This window comes from Sander vitreus, unplaced genomic scaffold (assembly GCF_031162955.1).
Source record: "Sander vitreus isolate 19-12246 unplaced genomic scaffold, sanVit1 ctg544_0, whole genome shotgun sequence".
NCBI classification, from domain to species: Eukaryota; Metazoa; Chordata; class Actinopteri; order Perciformes; family Percidae; genus Sander; species Sander vitreus.
Genome location: NW_027595643.1, coordinates 1 through 13,678, shown reverse-complemented (window position 1 = coordinate 13,678; position 13,678 = coordinate 1). Strand labels below are relative to the sequence as shown.

General features: G+C 39.4%; 14 non-coding genes across 14 annotated transcripts; all 14 read left to right on the top strand.

Moving 5' to 3' along the window:
• Positions 1-449: 449 nt before the first annotated feature.
• LOC144514342 (5S ribosomal RNA) lies at positions 450-568 on the top strand. The gene has a single exon (XR_013501328.1). It is a non-coding gene; the product is annotated as a 5S ribosomal RNA (ribosomal RNA).
• Positions 569-1,442: 874 nt separating this feature from the next.
• LOC144514354 (5S ribosomal RNA) lies at positions 1,443-1,560 on the top strand. The gene has a single exon (XR_013501339.1). It is a non-coding gene; the product is annotated as a 5S ribosomal RNA (ribosomal RNA).
• Positions 1,561-2,434: 874 nt separating this feature from the next.
• LOC144514341 (5S ribosomal RNA) lies at positions 2,435-2,553 on the top strand. Its single transcript, XR_013501327.1, has one exon. It is a non-coding gene; the product is annotated as a 5S ribosomal RNA (ribosomal RNA).
• An 877-nt stretch (positions 2,554-3,430) lies between these two features.
• Positions 3,431-3,548, top strand: LOC144514353 (5S ribosomal RNA). Its single transcript, XR_013501338.1, has one exon. It is a non-coding gene; the product is annotated as a 5S ribosomal RNA (ribosomal RNA).
• An 875-nt stretch (positions 3,549-4,423) lies between these two features.
• On the top strand, positions 4,424-4,542 carry LOC144514340 (5S ribosomal RNA). Its single transcript, XR_013501326.1, has one exon. It is a non-coding gene; the product is annotated as a 5S ribosomal RNA (ribosomal RNA).
• Positions 4,543-5,417: 875 nt separating this feature from the next.
• Positions 5,418-5,536, top strand: LOC144514331 (5S ribosomal RNA). Its single transcript, XR_013501317.1, has one exon. It is a non-coding gene; the product is annotated as a 5S ribosomal RNA (ribosomal RNA).
• Positions 5,537-6,412: 876 nt separating this feature from the next.
• On the top strand, positions 6,413-6,531 carry LOC144514339 (5S ribosomal RNA). The gene has a single exon (XR_013501325.1). It is a non-coding gene; the product is annotated as a 5S ribosomal RNA (ribosomal RNA).
• Positions 6,532-7,405: 874 nt separating this feature from the next.
• LOC144514337 (5S ribosomal RNA) lies at positions 7,406-7,524 on the top strand. The gene has a single exon (XR_013501323.1). It is a non-coding gene; the product is annotated as a 5S ribosomal RNA (ribosomal RNA).
• An 875-nt stretch (positions 7,525-8,399) lies between these two features.
• On the top strand, positions 8,400-8,518 carry LOC144514336 (5S ribosomal RNA). Its single transcript, XR_013501322.1, has one exon. It is a non-coding gene; the product is annotated as a 5S ribosomal RNA (ribosomal RNA).
• Positions 8,519-9,393: 875 nt separating this feature from the next.
• On the top strand, positions 9,394-9,512 carry LOC144514335 (5S ribosomal RNA). The gene has a single exon (XR_013501321.1). It is a non-coding gene; the product is annotated as a 5S ribosomal RNA (ribosomal RNA).
• An 875-nt stretch (positions 9,513-10,387) lies between these two features.
• Positions 10,388-10,506, top strand: LOC144514334 (5S ribosomal RNA). Its single transcript, XR_013501320.1, has one exon. It is a non-coding gene; the product is annotated as a 5S ribosomal RNA (ribosomal RNA).
• Positions 10,507-11,380: 874 nt separating this feature from the next.
• LOC144514326 (5S ribosomal RNA) lies at positions 11,381-11,500 on the top strand. Its single transcript, XR_013501313.1, has one exon. It is a non-coding gene; the product is annotated as a 5S ribosomal RNA (ribosomal RNA).
• Positions 11,501-12,373: 873 nt separating this feature from the next.
• Positions 12,374-12,492, top strand: LOC144514333 (5S ribosomal RNA). Its single transcript, XR_013501319.1, has one exon. It is a non-coding gene; the product is annotated as a 5S ribosomal RNA (ribosomal RNA).
• An 874-nt stretch (positions 12,493-13,366) lies between these two features.
• On the top strand, positions 13,367-13,485 carry LOC144514332 (5S ribosomal RNA). Its single transcript, XR_013501318.1, has one exon. It is a non-coding gene; the product is annotated as a 5S ribosomal RNA (ribosomal RNA).
• The last annotated feature ends 193 nt before the right edge of the window (positions 13,486-13,678 follow it).

The window sequence follows — 13,678 nt, the reverse complement described above, 5'->3', positions numbered from 1 at the left end:
TTGAAATCAAAGATATCTACATTTTGGATCATGCAAATTTACGGAAGATCTACAAGTCACTCAAGTCTGAGTAAAGGTAAAGTTCAAAAGAATTGAGAAATAATTACAGTAATGAAAAAATAAACATGGAAATACATACATGTAAGAATACATATAGCAACAGGCTAAATGAATGAATAAATATGGAACAAAACAAATGAAAGAATGCTTAAAAATACAGCAGTGTTAATTACAGTACCGAAAAAAAAGAGCAAAAAAGCAATTCAACTTGTTGGTTCGAAGATGAATGTAGTTGAACTACCAGAGAGCTACTGCAAAATGTATAGGTGCACTACTAGTGTGATTACATGTAGTTGAGTACTCCTCAACCCCCAAACTGCGTCTTCAACAGTTTTGAGAACCTCTGGGGTTCATCGTCTTTAAATAGCTTGTTTTCACTTGGTACACTCGCTACGGCCATACCACTCCTGAACACGCCCGATCTCGTCCGATCTCGGAAGCTAAGCAGGGTCGGGCCGGGTCAGTACTTGGATGGGAGACCGCCTGGGAATACCCGGTGCTGTAAGCTTTTTCTTTCCGTCAGCAGAGGGCGCTAGTAATGGTCAAATGAAGCAAAGCAAAACACTGTCTTCATTTTCTGAGCTCACTAGATGCCACTTTCTGTTCAACAAAGGGTTGAAAACACACTGAATTGCCATTCCTTTAACCCTTTTCTTTGAACAGAGATTGCCATCTAGTGAGCTTAGAAAATAAAGACAGTGGTTTGCAAAGCTTCATTTCACTATCGCCAGAGGGCGCTACTCCTCCTTTGCTGGAGACAGAGCTGACAAGGAAACTGTACGGAGGATGCAACTTTTTTTTTGGAAGCAACATCTTTAATTAAAACTAAAATAAACAACCTCACAGTGTTCAACAATTCAAGTAGGAGTTCATGCACTTTGACCATGAATTCTTTGTTCTTGTTCTTCAAGATTGTGCCGATCTGGATAGTTTTGAAATCAAAGATATCTACATTTTGGATCATGCAAATTTACGGAAGATCTACAAGTCACTCAAGTCTGAGTAAAGGTAAAGTTCAAAAGAATTGAGAAATAATTACAGTAATGAAAAAATAAACATGGAAATACATACATGTAAGAATACATATAGCAACAGGCTAAATGAATGAATAAATATGGAACAAAACAAATGAAAGAATGCTTAAAAAATACAGCAGTGTTAATTACAGTACCGAAAAAAAAGAGCAAAAAAAGCAATTCAACTTGTTGGTTCGAAGATGAATGTAGTTGAACTACCAGAGAGCTACTGCAAAATGTATAGGTGCACTACTAGTGTGATTACATGTAGTTGAGTACTCCTCAACCCCAAACTGCGTCTTCAACAGTTTTGAGAACCTCTGGGGTTCATCGTCTTTAAATAGCTTGTTTTCACTTGGTACACTCGCTACGGCCATACCACCCTGAACACGCCCGATCTCGTCCGATCTCGGAAGCTAAGCAGGGTCGGGCCGGGTCAGTACTTGGATGGGAGACCGCCTGGGAATACCCGGTGCTGTAAGCTTTTTCTTTCCGTCAGCAGAGGGCGCTAGTAATGGTCAAATGAAGCAAAGCAAAACACTGTCTTCATTTTCTGAGCTCACTAGATGCCACTTTCTGTTCAACAAAGGGTTGAAAACACACTGAATTGCCATTCCTTTAACCCTTTTCTTTGAACAGAGATTGCCATCTAGTGAGCTTAGAAAATAAAGACAGTGGTTTGCAAAGCTTCATTTCACCATCGCCAGAGGGCGCTACTCCTCCTTTGCTGGAGACAGAGCTGACAAGGAAACTGTACGGAGGATGCAACTTTTTTTTTGGAAGCAACATCTTTAATTAAAACTAAAATAAACAACCTCACAGTGTTCAACAATTCAAGTAGGAGTTCATGCACTTTGACCATGAATTCTTTGTTCTTGTTCTTCAAGATTGTGCCGATCTGGATAGTTTTGAAATCAAAGATATCTACATTTTGGATCATGCAAATTTACGGAAGATCGACAAGTCACTCAAGTCTGAGTAAAGGTAAAGTTCAAAAGAATTGAGAAATAATTACAGTAATGAAAAAAATAAACATGGAAATACATACATGTAAGAATACATATAGCAACAGGCTAAATGAATGAATAAATATGGAACAAAACAAATGAAAGAATGCTTAAAAATACAGCAGTGTTAATTACAGTACCGAAAAAAAAGAGCAAAAAAAGCAATTCAACTTGTTGGTTCGAAGATGAATGTAGTTGAACTACCAGAGAGCTACTGCAAAATGTATAGGTGCACTACTAGTGTGATTACATGTAGTTGAGTACTCCTCAACCCCAAACTGCGTCTTCAACAGTTTTGAGAACCTCTGGGGTTCATCGTCTTTAAATAGCTTGTTTTCACTTGGTACACTCGCTACGGCCATACCACTCCTGAACACGCCCGATCTCGTCCGATCTCGGAAGCTAAGCAGGGTCGGGCCGGGTCAGTACTTGGATGGGAGACCGCCTGGGAATACCCGGTGCTGTAAGCTTTTTCTTTTCCGTCAGCAGAGGGCGCTAGTAATGGTCAAATGAAGCAAAGCAAAACACTGTCTTCATTTTCTGAGCTCACTAGATGCCACTTTCTGTTCAACAAAGGGTTGAAAACACACTGAATTGCCATTCCTTTAACCCTTTTCTTTGAACAGAGATTGCCATCTAGTGAGCTTAGAAAATAAAGACAGTGGTTTGCAAAGCTTCATTTCACCATCGCCAGAGGGCGCTACTCCTCCTTTGCTGGAGACAGAGCTGACAAGGAAACTGTACGGAGGATGCAACTTTTTTTTTGGAAGCAACATCTTTAATTAAAACTAAAATAAACAACCTCACAGTGTTCAACAATTCAAGTAGGAGTTCATGCACTTTGACCATGAATTCTTTGTTCTTGTTCTTCAAGATTGTGCCGATCTGGATAGTTTTGAAATCAAAGATATCTACATTTTGGATCATGCAAATTTACGGAAGATCTACAAGTCACTCAAGTCTGAGTAAAGGTAAAGTTCAAAAGAATTGAGAAATAATTACAGTAATGAAAAAATAAACATGGAAATACATACATGTAAGAATACATATAGCAACAGGCTAAATGAATGAATAAATATGGAACAAAACAAATGAAAGAATGCTTAAAAAATACAGCAGTGTTAATTACAGTACCGAAAAAAAAGAGAGCAAAAAAAGCAATTCAACTTGTTGGTTCGAAGATGAATGTAGTTGAACTACCAGAGAGCTACTGCAAAATGTATAGGTGCACTACTAGTGTGATTACATGTAGTTGAGTACTCCTCAACCCCAAACTGCGTCTTCAACAGTTTTGAGAACCTCTGGGGTTCATCGTCTTTAAATAGCTTGTTTTCACTTGGTACACTCGCTACGGCCATACCACCCTGAACACGCCCGATCTCGTCCGATCTCGGAAGCTAAGCAGGGTCGGGCCGGGTCAGTACTTGGATGGGAGACCGCCTGGGAATACCCGGTGCTGTAAGCTTTTTCTTTCCGTCAGCAGAGGGCGCTAGTAATGGTCAAATGAAGCAAAGCAAAACACTGTCTTCATTTTCTGAGCTCACTAGATGCCACTTTCTGTTCAACAAAGGGTTGAAAACACACTGAATTGCCATTCCTTTAACCCTTTTCTTTGAACAGAGATTGCCATCTAGTGAGCTTAGAAAATAAAGACAGTGGTTTGCAAAGCTTCATTTCACTATCGCCAGAGGGCGCTACTCCTCCTTTGCTGGAGACAGAGCTGACAAGGAAACTGTACGGAGGATGCAACTTTTTTTTTGGAAGCAACATCTTTAATTAAAACTAAAATAAACAACCTCACAGTGTTCAACAATTCAAGTAGGAGTTCATGCACTTTGACCATGAATTCTTTGTTCTTGTTCTTCAAGATTGTGCCGATCTGGATAGTTTTGAAATCAAAGATATCTACATTTTGGATCATGCAAATTTACGGAAGACGACAAGTCACTCAAGTCTGAGTAAAGGTAAAGTTCAAAAGAATTGAGAAATAATTACAGTAATGAAAAAAATAAACATGGAAATACATACATGTAAGAATACATATAGCAACAGGCTAAATGAATGAATAAATATGGAACAAAACAAATGAAAGAATGCTTAAAAAATACAGCAGTGTTAATTACAGTACCGAAAAAAAGAGAGCAAAAAAAGCAATTCAACTTGTTGGTTCGAAGATGAATGTAGTTGAACTACCAGAGAGCTACTGCAAAATGTATAGGTGCACTACTAGTGTGATTACATGTAGTTGAGTACTCCTCAACCCCAAACTGCGTCTTCAACAGTTTTGAGAACCTCTGGGGTTCATCGTCTTTAAATAGCTTGTTTTCACTTGGTACACTCGCTACGGCCATACCACTCCTGAACACGCCCGATCTCGTCCGATCTCGGAAGCTAAGCAGGGTCGGGCCGGGTCAGTACTTGGATGGGAGACCGCCTGGGAATACCCGGTGCTGTAAGCTTTTTCTTTTCCGTCAGCAGAGGGCGCTAGTAATGGTCAAATGAAGCAAAGCAAAACACTGTCTTCATTTTCTGAGCTCACTAGATGCCACTTTCTGTTCAACAAAGGGTTGAAAACACACTGAATTGCCATTCCTTTAACCCTTTTCTTTGAACAGAGATTGCCATCTAGTGAGCTTAGAAAATAAAGACAGTGGTTTGCAAAGCTTCATTTCACCATCGCCAGAGGGCGCTACTCCTCCTTTGCTGGAGACAGAGCTGACAAGGAAACTGTACGGAGGATGCAACTTTTTTTTTGGAAGCAACATCTTTAATTAAAACTAAAATAAACAACCTCACAGTGTTCAACAATTCAAGTAGGAGTTCATGCACTTTGACCATGAATTCTTTGTTCTTGTTCTTCAAGATTGTGCCGATCTGGATAGTTTTGAAATCAAAGATATCTACATTTTGGATCATGCAAATTTACGGAAGATCTACAAGTCACTCAAGTCTGAGTAAAGGTAAAGTTCAAAAGAATTGAGAAATAATTACAGTAATGAAAAAATAAACATGGAAATACATACATGTAAGAATACATATAGCAACAGGCTAAATGAATGAATAAATATGGAACAAAACAAATGAAAGAATGCTTAAAAATACAGCAGTGTTAATTACAGTACCGAAAAAAAGAGAGCAAAAAAAGCAATTCAACTTGTTGGTTCGAAGATGAATGTAGTTGAACTACCAGAGAGCTACTGCAAAATGTATAGGTGCACTACTAGTGTGATTACATGTAGTTGAGTACTCCTCAACCCCAAACTGCGTCTTCAACAGTTTTGAGAACCTCTGGGGTTCATCGTCTTTAAATAGCTTGTTTTCACTTGGTACACTCGCTACGGCCATACCACCCCTGAACACGCCCGATCTCGTCCGATCTCGGAAGCTAAGCAGGGTCGGGCCGGGTCAGTACTTGGATGGGAGACCGCCTGGGAATACCCGGTGCTGTAAGCTTTTTCTTTTCCGTCAGCAGAGGGCGCTAGTAATGGTCAAATGAAGCAAAGCAAAACACTGTCTTCATTTTTCTGAGCTCACTAGATGCCACTTTCTGTTCAACAAAGGGTTGAAAACACACTGAATTGCCATTCCTTTAACCCTTTTCTTTGAACAGAGATTGCCATCTAGTGAGCTTAGAAAATAAAGACAGTGGTTTGCAAAGCTTCATTTCACTATCGCCAGAGGGCGCTACTCCTCCTTTGCTGGAGACAGAGCTGACAAGGAAACTGTACGGAGGATGCAACTTTTTTTTTGGAAGCAACATCTTTAATTAAAACTAAAATAAACAACCTCACAGTGTTCAACAATTCAAGTAGGAGTTCATGCACTTTGACCATGAATTCTTTGTTCTTGTTCTTCAAGATTGTGCCGATCTGGATAGTTTTGAAATCAAAGATATCTACATTTTGGATCATGCAAATTTACGGAAGATCGACAAGTCACTCAAGTCTGAGTAAAGGTAAAGTTCAAAAGAATTGAGAAATAATTACAGTAATGAAAAAATAAACATGGAAATACATACATGTAAGAATACATATAGCAACAGGCTAAATGAATGAATAAATATGGAACAAAACAAATGAAAGAATGCTTAAAAAATACAGCAGTGTTAATTACAGTACCGAAAAAAAAGAGCAAAAAAAGCAATTCAACTTGTTGGTTCGAAGATGAATGTAGTTGAACTACCAGAGAGCTACTGCAAAATGTATAGGTGCACTACTAGTGTGATTACATGTAGTTGAGTACTCCTCAACCCCAAACTGCGTCTTCAACAGTTTTGAGAACCTCTGGGGTTCATCGTCTTTAAATAGCTTGTTTTCACTTGGTACACTCGCTACGGCCATACCACTCCTGAACACGCCCGATCTCGTCCGATCTCGGAAGCTAAGCAGGGTCGGGCCGGGTCAGTACTTGGATGGGAGACCGCCTGGGAATACCCGGTGCTGTAAGCTTTTTCTTTTCCGTCAGCAGAGGGCGCTAGTAATGGTCAAATGAAGCAAAGCAAAACACTGTCTTCATTTTCTGAGCTCACTAGATGCCACTTTCTGTTCAACAAAGGGTTGAAAACACACTGAATTGCCATTCCTTTAACCCTTTTCTTTGAACAGAGATTGCCATCTAGTGAGCTTAGAAAATAAAGACAGTGGTTTGCAAAGCTTCATTTCACTATCGCCAGAGGGCGCTACTCCTCCTTTGCTGGAGACAGAGCTGACAAGGAAACTGTACGGAGGATGCAACTTTTTTTTTGGAAGCAACATCTTTAATTAAAACTAAAATAAACAACCTCACAGTGTTCAACAATTCAAGTAGGAGTTCATGCACTTTGACCATGAATTCTTTGTTCTTGTTCTTCAAGATTGTGCCGATCTGGATAGTTTTGAAATCAAAGATATCTACATTTTGGATCATGCAAATTTACGGAAGATCTACAAGTCACTCAAGTCTGAGTAAAGGTAAAGTTCAAAAGAATTGAGAAATAATTACAGTAATGAAAAAATAAACATGGAAATACATACATGTAAGAATACATATAGCAACAGGCTAAATGAATGAATAAATATGGAACAAAACAAATGAAAGAATGCTTAAAAAATACAGCAGTGTTAATTACAGTACCGAAAAAAAAGAGCAAAAAAAGCAATTCAACTTGTTGGTTCGAAGATGAATGTAGTTGAACTACCAGAGAGCTACTGCAAAATGTATAGGTGCACTACTAGTGTGATTACATGTAGTTGAGTACTCTCAACCCCAAACTGCGTCTTCAACAGTTTTGAGAACCTCTGGGGTTCATCGTCTTTAAATAGCTTGTTTTCACTTGGTACACTCGCTACGGCCATACCACTCCTGAACACGCCCGATCTCGTCCGATCTCGGAAGCTAAGCAGGGTCGGGCCGGGTCAGTACTTGGATGGGAGACCGCCTGGGAATACCCGGTGCTGTAAGCTTTTTCTTTTCCGTCAGCAGAGGGCGCTAGTAATGGTCAAATGAAGCAAAGCAAAACACTGTCTTCATTTTCTGAGCTCACTAGATGCCACTTTCTGTTCAACAAAGGGTTGAAAACACACTGAATTGCCATTCCTTTAACCCTTTTCTTTGAACAGAGATTGCCATCTAGTGAGCTTAGAAAATAAAGACAGTGGTTTGCAAAGCTTCATTTCACCATCGCCAGAGGGCGCTACTCCTCCTTTGCTGGAGACAGAGCTGACAAGGAAACTGTACGGAGGATGCAACTTTTTTTTTGGAAGCAACATCTTTAATTAAAACTAAAATAAACAACCTCACAGTGTTCAACAATTCAAGTAGGAGTTCATGCACTTTGACCATGAATTCTTTGTTCTTGTTCTTCAAGATTGTGCCGATCTGGATAGTTTTGAAATCAAAGATATCTACATTTTGGATCATGCAAATTTACGGAAGATCTACAAGTCACTCAAGTCTGAGTAAAGGTAAAGTTCAAAAGAATTGAGAAATAATTACAGTAATGAAAAAATAAACATGGAAATACATACATGTAAGAATACATATAGCAACAGGCTAAATGAATGAATAAATATGGAACAAAACAAATGAAAGAATGCTTAAAAAATACAGCAGTGTTAATTACAGTACCGAAAAAAAAGAGCAAAAAAAGCAATTCAACTTGTTGGTTCGAAGATGAATGTAGTTGAACTACCAGAGAGCTACTGCAAAATGTATAGGTGCACTACTAGTGTGATTACATGTAGTTGAGTACTCCTCAACCCCAAACTGCGTCTTCAACAGTTTTGAGAACCTCTGGGGTTCATCGTCTTTAAATAGCTTGTTTTCACTTGGTACACTCGCTACGGCCATACCACTCCTGAACACGCCCGATCTCGTCCGATCTCGGAAGCTAAGCAGGGTCGGGCCGGGTCAGTACTTGGATGGGAGACCGCCTGGGAATACCCGGTGCTGTAAGCTTTTTCTTTTCCGTCAGCAGAGGGCGCTAGTAATGGTCAAATGAAGCAAAGCAAAACACTGTCTTCATTTTCTGAGCTCACTAGATGCCACTTTCTGTTCAACAAAGGGTTGAAAACACACTGAATTGCCATTCCTTTAACCCTTTTCTTTGAACAGAGATTGCCATCTAGTGAGCTTAGAAAATAAAGACAGTGGTTTGCAAAGCTTCATTTCACCATCGCCAGAGGGCGCTACTCCTCCTTTGCTGGAGACAGAGCTGACAAGGAAACTGTACGGAGGATGCAACTTTTTTTTTGGAAGCAACATCTTTAATTAAAACTAAAATAAACAACCTCACAGTGTTCAACAATTCAAGTAGGAGTTCATGCACTTTGACCATGAATTCTTTGTTCTTGTTCTTCAAGATTGTGCCGATCTGGATAGTTTTGAAATCAAAGATATCTACATTTTGGATCATGCAAATTTACGGAAGATCTACAAGTCACTCAAGTCTGAGTAAAGGTAAAGTTCAAAAGAATTGAGAAATAATTACAGTAATGAAAAAAATAAACATGGAAATACATACATGTAAGAATACATATAGCAACAGGCTAAATGAATGAATAAATATGGAACAAAACAAATGAAAGAATGCTTAAAAATACAGCAGTGTTAATTACAGTACCGAAAAAAAAGAGCAAAAAAAGCAATTCAACTTGTTGGTTCGAAGATGAATGTAGTTGAACTACCAGAGAGCTACTGCAAAATGTATAGGTGCACTACTAGTGTGATTACATGTAGTTGAGTACTCCTCAACCCCAAACTGCGTCTTCAACAGTTTTGAGAACCTCTGGGGTTCATCGTCTTTAAATAGCTTGTTTTCACTTGGTACACTCGCTACGGCCATACCACTCCTGAACACGCCCGATCTCGTCCGATCTCGGAAGCTAAGCAGGGTCGGGCCGGGTCAGTACTTGGATGGGAGACCGCCTGGGAATACCCGGTGCTGTAAGCTTTTTCTTTTCCGTCAGCAGAGGGCGCTAGTAATGGTCAAATGAAGCAAAGCAAAACACTGTCTTCATTTTCTGAGCTCACTAGATGCCACTTTCTGTTCAACAAAGGGTTGAAAACACACTGAATTGCCATTCCTTTAACCCTTTTCTTTGAACAGAGATTGCCATCTAGTGAGCTTAGAAAATAAAGACAGTGGTTTGCAAAGCTTCATTTCACTATCGCCAGAGGGCGCTACTCCTCCTTTGCTGGAGACAGAGCTGACAAGGAAACTGTACGGAGGATGCAACTTTTTTTTTGGAAGCAACATCTTTAATTAAAACTAAAATAAACAACCTCACAGTGTTCAACAATTCAAGTAGGAGTTCATGCACTTTGACCATGAATTCTTTGTTCTTGTTCTTCAAGATTGTGCCGATCTGGATAGTTTTGAAATCAAAGATATCTACATTTTGGATCATGCAAATTTACGGAAGATCTACAAGTCACTCAAGTCTGAGTAAAGGTAAAGTTCAAAAGAATTGAGAAATAATTACAGTAATGAAAAAAATAAACATGGAAATACATACATGTAAGAATACATATAGCAACAGGCTAAATGAATGAATAAATATGGAACAAAACAAATGAAAGAATGCTTAAAAAATACAGCAGTGTTAATTACAGTACCGAAAAAAAAGAGCAAAAAAAGCAATTCAACTTGTTGGTTCGAAGATGAATGTAGTTGAACTACCAGAGAGCTACTGCAAAATGTATAGGTGCACTACTAGTGTGATTACATGTAGTTGAGTACTCTCAACCCCAAACTGCGTCTTCAACAGTTTTGAGAACCTCTGGGGTTCATCGTCTTTAAATAGCTTGTTTTCACTTGGTACACTCGCTACGGCCATACCACTCCTGAACACGCCCGATCTCGTCCGATCTCGGAAGCTAAGCAGGGTCGGGCCGGGTCAGTACTTGGATGGGAGACCGCCTGGGAATACCCGGTGCTGTAAGCTTTTTCTTTTCCGTCAGCAGAGGGCGCTAGTAATGGTCAAATGAAGCAAAGCAAAACACTGTCTTCATTTTCTGAGCTCACTAGATGCCACTTTCTGTTCAACAAAGGGTTGAAAACACACTGAATTGCCATTCCTTTAACCCTTTTCTTTGAACAGAGATTGCCATCTAGTGAGCTTAGAAAATAAAGACAGTGGTTTGCAAAGCTTCATTTCACCATCGCCAGAGGGCGCTACTCCTCCTTTGCTGGAGACAGAGCTGACAAGGAAACTGTACGGAGGATGCAACTTTTTTTTTGGAAGCAACATCTTTAATTAAAACTAAAATAAACAACCTCACAGTGTTCAACAATTCAAGTAGGAGTTCATGCACTTTGACCATGAATTCTTTGTTCTTGTTCTTCAAGATTGTGCCGATCTGGATAGTTTTGAAATCAAAGATATCTACATTTTGGATCATGCAAATTTACGGAAGATCTACAAGTCACTCAAGTCTGAGTAAAGGTAAAGTTCAAAAGAATTGAGAAATAATTACAGTAATGAAAAAATAAACATGGAAATACATACATGTAAGAATACATATAGCAACAGGCTAAATGAATGAATAAATATGGAACAAAACAAATGAAAGAATGCTTAAAAAATACAGCAGTGTTAATTACAGTACCGAAAAAAAAGAGCAAAAAAAGCAATTCAACTTGTTGGTTCGAAGATGAATGTAGTTGAACTACCAGAGAGCTACTGCAAAATGTATAGGTGCACTACTAGTGTGATTACATGTAGTTGAGTACTCTCAACCCCAAACTGCGTCTTCAACAGTTTTGAGAACCTCTGGGGTTCATCGTCTTTAAATAGCTTGTTTTCACTTGGTACACTCGCTTACGGCCATACCACTCCTGAACACGCCCGATCTCGTCCGATCTCGGAAGCTAAGCAGGGTCGGGCCGGGTCAGTACTTGGATGGGAGACCGCCTGGGAATACCCGGTGCTGTAAGCTTTTTCTTTTCCGTCAGCAGAGGGCGCTAGTAATGGTCAAATGAAGCAAAGCAAAACACTGTCTTCATTTTCTGAGCTCACTAGATGCCACTTTCTGTTCAACAAAGGGTTGAAAACACACTGAATTGCCATTCCTTTAACCCTTTTCTTTGAACAGAGATTGCCATCTAGTGAGCTTAGAAAATAAAGACAGTGGTTTGCAAAGCTTCATTTCACCATCGCCAGAGGGCGCTACTCCTCCTTTGCTGGAGACAGAGCTGACAAGGAAACTGTACGGAGGATGCAACTTTTTTTTTGGAAGCAACATCTTTAATTAAAACTAAAATAAACAACCTCACAGTGTTCAACAATTCAAGTAGGAGTTCATGCACTTTGACCATGAATTCTTTGTTCTTGTTCTTCAAGATTGTGCCGATCTGGATAGTTTTGAAATCAAAGATATCTACATTTTGGATCATGCAAATTTACGGAAGACTACAAGTCACTCAAGTCTGAGTAAAGGTAAAGTTCAAAAGAATTGAGAAATAATTACAGTAATGAAAAAATAAACATGGAAATACATACATGTAAGAATACATATAGCAACAGGCTAAATGAATGAATAAATATGGAACAAAACAAATGAAAGAATGCTTAAAAAATACAGCAGTGTTAATTACAGTACCGAAAAAAAAGAGCAAAAAAAGCAATTCAACTTGTTGGTTCGAAGATGAATGTAGTTGAACTACCAGAGAGCTACTGCAAAATGTATAGGTGCACTACTAGTGTGATTACATGTAGTTGAGTACTCTCAACCCCAAACTGCGTCTTCAACAGTTTTGAGAACCTCTGGGGTTCATCGTCTTTAAATAGCTTGTTTTCACTTGGTACACTCGCTACGGCCATACCACTCCTGAACACGCCCGATCTCGTCCGATCTCGGAAGCTAAGCAGGGTCGGGCCGGGTCAGTACTTGGATGGGAGACCGCCTGGGAATACCCGGTGCTGTAAGCTTTTTCTTTTCCGTCAGCAGAGGGCGCTAGTAATGGTCAAATGAAGCAAAGCAAAACACTGTCTTCATTTTCTGAGCTCACTAGATGCCACTTTCTGTTCAACAAAGGGTTGAAAACACACTGAATTGCCATTCCTTTAACCCTTTTCTTTGAACAGAGATTGCCATCTAGTGAGCTTAGAAAATAAAGACAGTGGTTTGCAAAGCTTCATTTCACTATCGCCAGAGGGCGCTACTCCTCCTTTGCTGGAGACAGAGCTGACAAGGAAACTGTACGGAGGATGCAACTTTTTTTTTGGAAGCAACATCTTTAATTAAAACTAAAATAAACAACCTCACAGTGTTCAACAATTCAAGTAGGAGTTCATGCACTTTGACCATGAATTCTTTGTTCTTGTTCTTCAAGATTGTGCCGATCTGGATAGTTTTGAAATCAAAGATATCTACATTTTGGATCATGCAAATTTACGGAAGATCTACAAGTCACTCAAGTCTGAGTAAAGGTAAAGTTCAAAAGAATTGAGAAATAATTACAGTAATGAAAAAATAAACATGGAAATACATACATGTAAGAATACATATAGCAACAGGCTAAATGAATGAATAAATATGGAACAAAACAAATGAAAGAATGCTTAAAAATACAGCAGTGTTAATTACAGTACCGAAAAAAAGAGAGCAAAAAAAGCAATTCAACTTGTTGGTTCGAAGATGAATGTAGTTGAACTACCAGAGAGCTACTGCAAAATGTATAGGTGCACTACTAGTGTGATTACATGTAGTTGAGTACTCTCAACCCCAAACTGCGTCTTCAACAGTTTTGAGAACCTCTGGGGTTCATCGTCTTTAAATAGCTTGTTTTCACTTGGTACACTCGCTACGGCCATACCACTCCTGAACACGCCCGATCTCGTCCGATCTCGGAAGCTAAGCAGGGTCGGGCCGGGTCAGTACTTGGATGGGAGACCGCCTGGGAATACCCGGTGCTGTAAGCTTTTTCTTTTCCGTCAGCAGAGGGCGCTAGTAATGGTCAAATGAAGCAAAGCAAAACACTGTCTTCATTTTCTGAGCTCACTAGATGCCACTTTCTGTTCAACAAAGGGTTGAAAACACACTGAATTGCCATTCCTTTAACCCTTTTCTTTGAACAGAGATTGCCATCTAGTGAGCTTAGAAAATAAAGACAGT